We start from the raw sequence: 7,834 nt of genomic DNA, 5'->3' as shown, positions 1-7,834 counted from the left end.
TATAAAAAAAATTTACATTATGATGATGCCAAAATTCATACATGGGAATCGAGCGAGCGTTGTAGACGAATTCGACAGTTTAGGATAGCCTGCGCCCAAAGAAAACAATGTTAGAAGGGCCCCAGAGTGTGGACTCCGGGGGCACCCTCCGACACTCAAGTCAGAAATCGGCATCAACAGTATCTAAGCAAGACTAATTCATGGATAAAGAGAGATTGTGCGTGCTTATGGAGGGAAGATGCGTACCTTTGAGCGTGGGGTCTCTTTTATGGACTTAGAGTCCTTGGTAGCTTAGGAAGCTTACCACTCTTGGAGTCTTTCCTTATTAAAAGACTTTCCCAAGGAATGGATTTCCATATTTATCTTGGAGAACACCTGGTTTCCTCATGGGATAGGGTTTCTATTTAATTCTATCTACCTTGTGGGAGAGTTGCCACTTTCGTGTAGGACTTTTCTTTATGCGGCACTTTCCAATAGGAGATGTTGCTAAGTTGGAGACGGAGATTCCTCCTCGCCCTCTTTTCCTAAGAGACAAGTTCGGTTTCCTATCTTAGCTCAGCACCATGTGTCAAGAATCTAAGCGGGGAGCATATTTTGCCCTATCACATTATTCATAAGATAGACGACAACATATCGCTTGCTATGTGAGCAAACAAATTTCGTTAGTGCAAAATAATTTTTCTTTTATAATTAAATTTTTTGAGGTAAAAATAGAGGGGATAAGAATGAAGAGCTTAAGATCATTGTCAAGATATAATCTTAATTGCCAACGTTGTGTCCCCAATGGGCATACATGTGTGATAAAGACCGTCCATTCAATGGATCATCACGGACAAAAGTCCGTAATTTAGAGTCTCTAAGGGGGATTTGCTAGGCAGTTTTGTGGAAAACCATTTCGCTGTTCACTATTGCAGGAGGCTCAGCCACACAGGCACACTTTTTAGCAGATTTTGTCTTATTCATTTAATTCATCTAAGGTGGCTGTTGTCTTGCAAAAGTGAACAGCAAAATGGCTTTCCACAAAACTGCTTAGCAAATTCCCCTTAATAATATACTTCATCTGAGATGATAGGAACATTCACAGGCGGGCGAGATTTGAAAAATAAAATAAAGGAAGCTGCGTCAAAAAGCCAAAATATTTTATCATACACAGATTTTAGTTTACAAAATCAAAATATAATTGGGTCCTTGACACATGTACAAAAATCAAAAGAATATAAGATGTGGTGATAGAAATATATATACACGTATCTCTCTTAGCAGTTTTATGGGTGATTTGGAAAGAGATGAATTCCAGAATTTTTGATGGTGTTGCGAAGTCCTCGCCCTTTTTATTTATCAAAGTGATCGCGCTCACTATTTCTTGGGTTCGGTCTTGCCCTCCTTTAGGTTTGTGTTAGCCTACGATCGATGGGAATGTTGGAGAGTGATTTGCAATAGTATTGAGTCGCGCCTGCTATTGCTAAGAGTGGGAACCTTCGGCCCAAGGTTTCCATAAGTTAAACTTTGACGGTTCAGCTAGAGGCAACCTGGGTCCAGCTGGCATTGGGGGGTGCTAAGGGATTCTTCAAGTACTGTTATTTGGGCATTCTCTGGCCCTATTGGAGTCATAGATGCTTCTTAGGCGGAGGTTCGTGCAGTGCACCAAGTGGTAAAATGCATGGATAGAGACTGCCCGGATAGAGTAGTGGTTGAGGGAGACTCTCTCAATGTTATTCGGTGGCTTAGAAGCTCTAAGGTTGCTCCTTGACAGTTTGCACAATACTTCAACGAGATTCTAGATCGGGTGAAAGGTTATCGATATAGTTTGTTAGACCGAAAATCGGTAACAGGTACGGCAGTGACGTAAGGGCTGAGCTGGATGACCAGAGGAACCGAAGTGAAGGAGTCGAGTTCAGCGGGATTGAAATGAAGTGGTTGTGTTCTGCACAGAAGCAAACGAGGTCAGAAGACCAACCCGGGTGTTATTCCGGACAGGCCCTTCGACACTCAAGTCAGTATATGAGCAGGAGTGCAGAGCTAGTTTAAGAGTTTTTGGAGGGGAGGAAGTTTTTCATTATTCTTGGTTTGAGCTTTGAACCTCCTTTTATAGAGGGAAAGTTGATGACGTGGGGTTGCCCACCCAAGGGCAGATGGCAGCCTGCTATAGGCTGGAGTTCACCTACTCCAAGACAGGTGGCGGCCTACTATGGGCTGGAGTTCACCTACTCCAGGACAGGTGGCGGCCTGCTAGAGGCTTGAGTTCACCTACTCCAGGACAGGTGGTGGCCTGCTAGAGGCTTGAGTTCACCTACTCCAAGACAGCTGGCGGCCTGTGATAGGCTTGAGTTCACCTACTCCAAGACAGGTGGTGGCCTGCTAGAGGCTTGAGTTCACCTACTCCAGAGGCTTGAGTTCACCTACTCCAAGACAGGTGGTGGCCTGCTAGAGGCTTGAGTTCACCTACTCCAGAGGCTTGAGTTCACCTACTCCAAGACAGGTGGCGGCTTGTGATAGGCTTGAGTTCACCTATTCTAGGACAGGTGGCGGCCTGTGATAGGCTTGAGTTCACCTACTCCAGGACAGGTGTCGGCCTGCTAGAGGCTGCTGTTTTTACATCCCATCAGTTGCCCCAGTTCTCCAAGTCATTGTAATGACTTGGGGAAGTGTGGTGAGTTACATTTCTGAATGGGCGGAATCTGTCTGGAAATTTGTCAGTCCAGCCTGGAAATGAGTTCGAAAATTTGCTGGAAATGAGTCCGGAAATTTGTCAGTCCGGCCTGGAAATGAGTCCGAAAATTTGCTGGAAATGAGTCCGGAAATTTGTTAGTCCGGCCTGGAAATGAGTCCGGTTTTAGGCCATCAGTCCGGCTTGGGCCGGACTGACTTTTGTCGTTTTGCGGAACGCGTCATATCCAGTCCGGCTTGGGCCGGACTGATTTTTGTAGTGTAGCGAGACGCGTCATATCCAGTCCGGCTTGGGCCGAACTAACTTTTGTCATTTTGCGGAACGAGTCATATCCAGTCCGGCTTGGGCCGGACTGACTTTTGTCGTGTAGCGAGACGCGTCATATCCAGTCCGGCTTGGGTCGGACTGACTTTTGTCGTTTAGCGAACACGCCATATCTAGTCCGGCTTGGGCCGGACTGACTTTTGTCGTTTTGCGGAACGCGTCATATCTAGTCCGGCTTGTGCCAGACTGACTTTTGTCGTTTTGAGGAATGCGCCATATCCAGTCCGGCTTGGGCCAGACTGATTTTTGTCGTGTAGCGAGACCCGTCATATCCAGTGCGGCCAAGCCGTCAGTTCGGCCTGGAAAATCAGTGCGGCTTGAGATGAACTGATTTTTTTCCTGTAGCGCTTTGCGTTATATCCAGTTCGGCTTGAGATGAACTGAATTTTGTCCTGTAGTGCTTTGCGCTATATCCAGTTCGGCTTGAGATGAACTGAATTTTGTCCTGTAGCGCTTTGTTCTATATCCAGTTTGGCTTGAGATGAACTGAATTTTGTCTTGTAGCGCTTTGCGCTATATCCAGTTCGGCTTGAGATGAATTGAATTTTGTCCTGTAGCGCTTTGCGCTATATCCAGTTCGGCTTGAGATGAACTGAATATAGCGCAATCTGCTAAAAGACGAAAATCAGTTTTGTCTTGTAGCGAATCACACCGAGTCCAGTTCGGCCTGAGATGACCTGAATTTTGTCCTGTAGCGCTTTGCGCTATATCAAGTTCGGCTTGAGATGAACTAAATTTTGTCCTGTAGCGCTTTGCGCTATATCCAGTTCGGCATGAGATGAACTGAATTTTGTCCTGTAGCGCTTTGCGCTATATCGAGTTCGGCTTGAGATTAACTGAATATAGCGCAATCTGCTAAAAGACGAAATTCAGTTTTGTCTTGTAGCGAATCATACCGAGTCCTGGTCGGCTTTAGATGACCAGAGTTTTGTCCTGCAGCGCACTGCGCTATATCCTGATCGGCTAGAGATGACGGAGGAACCTTCTTCAGGTTAAGTTTTACCCATGCGTCATATCCAGTCTGGCTGGAGATGTTCTGAACGGCTTAGGATGACCAAGTTTTATTGAACTTGGGTTTTCACAAGGGTTTGGTTTTCTGCCCGGGCCCGTTCCTTACTAGGAGTGCGCTCCCGGTTTTGGTGGAGACGAGCCGTGGCGAACCAAGCAGTGAGTACCCAGTTTTAGCGAACTGGGTTTCCAAATAGCAAGTACCCAAGTTTTAGTGAACTTGGTTTCCAAGCGGCGTTGGTTTTTGCATCCAGGCTGGTTCCGGACCAGGAGTGCGCTCCCGATCTTTGCGGAGACGAGCCGTGGCAAACCAAGCAGCGAGTACCCAGTTTTAGCGAACTGGGTTTCATGAGTACCCGAGTTTTAGTGAACTGGGTTTCCAAGCGGCGTTGGTTTTTGCATCCGGGCTGGTTTCGGACCAGGAGTGGGCTCCCGATTTTTGCGGAGATGAGCCGTGGCGAACCAAGCAGCGAGTACCCGAATTTTAGTGAACTGGGTTTCCAAATAATAAGTACCCGAGTTTTAGAGAACTGGGTTTCCAGATAATAAGTACCCGAGTTTTAGCGAACTGGGTTTCCAGGCGGCTTTGGTTTCTACATCCGGGCTGGTTCCGGACCAGGAGTACGCTCCCGATCTTTGCTGAGACGAGCCGTGACGAACCAAGCAGCGAGTACCCTAGTTTTAGTGAACTGGGTTTCCAAATAATAAGTACCCAAGTTTTAGAGAACTGGATTTCCAGATAATAAGTACCCGAGTTTTAGAGAACTGGGTTTCCAGATAATAAGTACCCGAGTTTTAGCGAACTAGGTTTCCAGGCGGCTTTGGTTTCTGCATCCGGGCTGGTTCCAGACCAGGAGTACGCTCCCGATCTTTGCGGAGATGAGCCGTGGCGAACCAAGCAGCGAGTACCCAGTTTTAGCGAACCGGGTTTCCAAATAATAAGTACCCAAGATTTAGGGAACTGGGTTTCCAAATAATAAGTACCCGAGTTTTAGAGAACTGGGTTTTCAGATAATAAGCACCCGAGTTTTAGCGAAATGGGTTTCCAGGCGGCTTTGGTTTCTGCATCCGGGCTGGTTCTGGACCAGGAGTACGCTCCCGATCTTTGCGGAGACGAGCCGTGGCGAACCAAGCAGCGAGTAACCAGTTTTAGCGAACCGGGTTTCCAAATATCAAGTACCCGAGTTTTAGTGAACTAGATTTTCAGAGTACCCGAGTTTTAGTGAACTGGGTTTCCAAGCGGCGTTGGTTTTTGCATCCGGGCTGGTTCCGGACCAGGAGTACGCTCCCGATCTTTGCGGGACGAGCCGTAGCGAACCAAGCAGCGAGTACCCGAGTTTTAGCGAACTGGGTTTCCAAATAATAAGTACCCGAGTTTTAGTGAACTGGGTTTCCAGAGTACCCGAGTTTTAGCGAACAGGGTTTCCAGGCGGCTTTGGTTTCTGCATCCGGGCTGGTTCCGGACCAGGAGTACGCTCCCGATCTTTGCGGAGACGAGCCGTGGCGAACCAAGCAGCGAGTACCCTAGTTTTAGTGAACTGGGTTTCCAAATAATAAGTACCCAAGTTTTAGAGAACTGGGTTTCCAGATAATAAGTACCCGAGTTTTAGAGAACTGGGTTTCCAGATAATAAGTACCCGAGTTTTAGCGAACTGGGTTTCCAGGCGGCTTTGGTTTCTGCATCCGGGCTGGTTCCGGACCAGGAGTACGCTCCCGATCTTTGCGGAGACGAGCCGTGGCGAACCAAGCAGCGAGTACCCAGTTTTAGCGCACCGGGTTTCCAAATAATAAGTACCCAAGATTTAGGGAACTGGGTTTCCAAATAATAAGTACCCAAGTTTTGGAGAACTAGGTTTCCAGATAATAAGTACCCGAGTTTTAGCGAACTGGGTTGCCAGGCGGCTTTGGTTTCTGCATCCGGGCTGGTTCCGGACCAGGAGTACGCTCCCGATCTTTGCGGAGACGAGCCGTGGCGAACCAAGCAGCGAGTACCCAGTTTTAGCGAATCGGGTTTCCAAATAGCAAGTACCCGAGTTTTAGTGAACTGGGTTTCCAAGTTGTACGAAGAGATTTGCAAAAGAGCTCTGTCATTCACATTCAGCAGATATTTGCAAAGTCACTTCCACGCCGGGTGGTCTACTACTGATAGTATTTTCTGAGGTCTTCAGCGGGTTCAGTCACCTGTGCTTCGTCTCTCAGATCAAGTAGTTCAATCGGTAAGGATTCCGATGCATCTTTGCCTTTTGAGTGCCATGGCATAGCACTCCTTGGACTGTGGTTGATCTCCTCTGACCTCACCCACGCCGTTTGGCGTTATGAACTTCATTTTCTGGTGATACGCTGAAGCGACTGCACGGATTAAGTTCTGCCCGGGTTGTCCCAAGATAGGGTTATAGACCAAAGTGGCCCTCACTACCTGGAAGTTGACCATGGCGAAGGCTTAGCAAGGCGGCTCTCCGACGAGGACTGGGAGTTCAATCTGCCCTTCCATTTTCACGACTTCCCCCGAGAAACCGAACAGATCGGAGTTCGCCGGCCTTAAGCGGTTGTCACCTATCATCATTCTCTCAAAAGCATGATAGTACAAAATATCGGCCGAACTCCCATTGTCGACCAGGATTTTCTTCAACTCCCAGTTTGCGACGAGCATGGTTATGACCAGTGCGTCGTCGTGTGGCAGTATCAGGTTGTCGAGATCTGCATCTGAAAAGGAGATCTCATTCTCCGTCCTCATCTTCTTACTACACGTGTGCACGGCGTTGACTCGGCGTGCATATGCTTTTCGAGCAGCAGACGATGTGCCCCCAGCGGCTGGTCCGCCCATAATTGTGCCAATGACTCCCCTTGGCCGAGAATTGTGTGCCTCTGGTTGTGGACTGGATGGAGGAGGAGATTGGTTCTTCGCAGGGGCGGCTGCGACCGTCGAGGGCTGCGGCCCTGAGGACTCTTCTCTTTGCGCTCCGGTCTGTGGTCGTCACTTCGGACATACCTTTTCAAGTAGCCCCGGCCAATCAGCTGCTCAATTTCTTCCTTGAGTTGCCAGCATTCGTTTGTGTCGTGATTGTGGTCCCTGTGGAACCGACAGTACTTTGATTGGTCCCTCTTATTTCCCTTGGAGATCATTCTGGTCGGCCACCTCACGAACTCTTCACTATTGATAGCGGCCAGTATGCTTCTCCAGGAGGTGTTGAGAGGGGTAAAGTTCTCCTCCCTCCTCTGGGGGGACTTTTCTCTTCTGACGGCCTTGTCATCCCTACGCTGTTTAGTAGGGTTCTTGTCCTCAGAGGTTCTCCTCCGATTTGAGTCTAGGGCAGCCAGTGTCTCTTTCACTGATATATATTCCTCTGCCCCGGCCATTAGATCTGCTAGAGAGTGCGGATTCCGGCGGGCCATTGCTCGGCGAAAATCATTAGATCTAGCACCTGCGAGAAGCACGTTTGTAGCGGCTGAGGGATCTAGATTCGGCACTTGGAGTGCCTCCCTGTTGAAGCGGCTAACGAAGGCTTTCAGAGGTTCATTATCCTCCTGCCGCAAGGCCATCAAGGATGCTATTGTTTTCCTTGGCCTGCGACTGCTCATGAAATGGCGGACCAGATCGTCCCCAAAATCTTCAAAGTTGCTGATGGAGTTTGGCTTAATTATGGAGTACCAGTCCCGGGCCGCACCAGTCAGTGTTGTCGGGAATGCTCTGCAGAGGAAGCCATCGGATGCGCCGTGGAGGAGCATAATCACTCTGAACGTCTCTAAGTGATCCACTGGGTCAGTTGTCCCGTCATATTGCGGGACGGTTGGCATTTTGAATCCTCTAGGTGCTGGGGCTCATGACATCATCGG

Source organism: Tasmannia lanceolata, unplaced genomic scaffold (assembly GCF_043159265.1).
Source record: "Tasmannia lanceolata isolate RefF3 unplaced genomic scaffold, GAP_Taslan_0.1 ptg000008l, whole genome shotgun sequence".
In the NCBI taxonomy this organism is placed as follows: domain Eukaryota; kingdom Viridiplantae; phylum Streptophyta; class Magnoliopsida; order Canellales; family Winteraceae; genus Tasmannia; species Tasmannia lanceolata.
The sequence above is the reverse complement of the archived record's forward strand: the minus strand, read 5'-3'. Positions refer to the sequence as shown.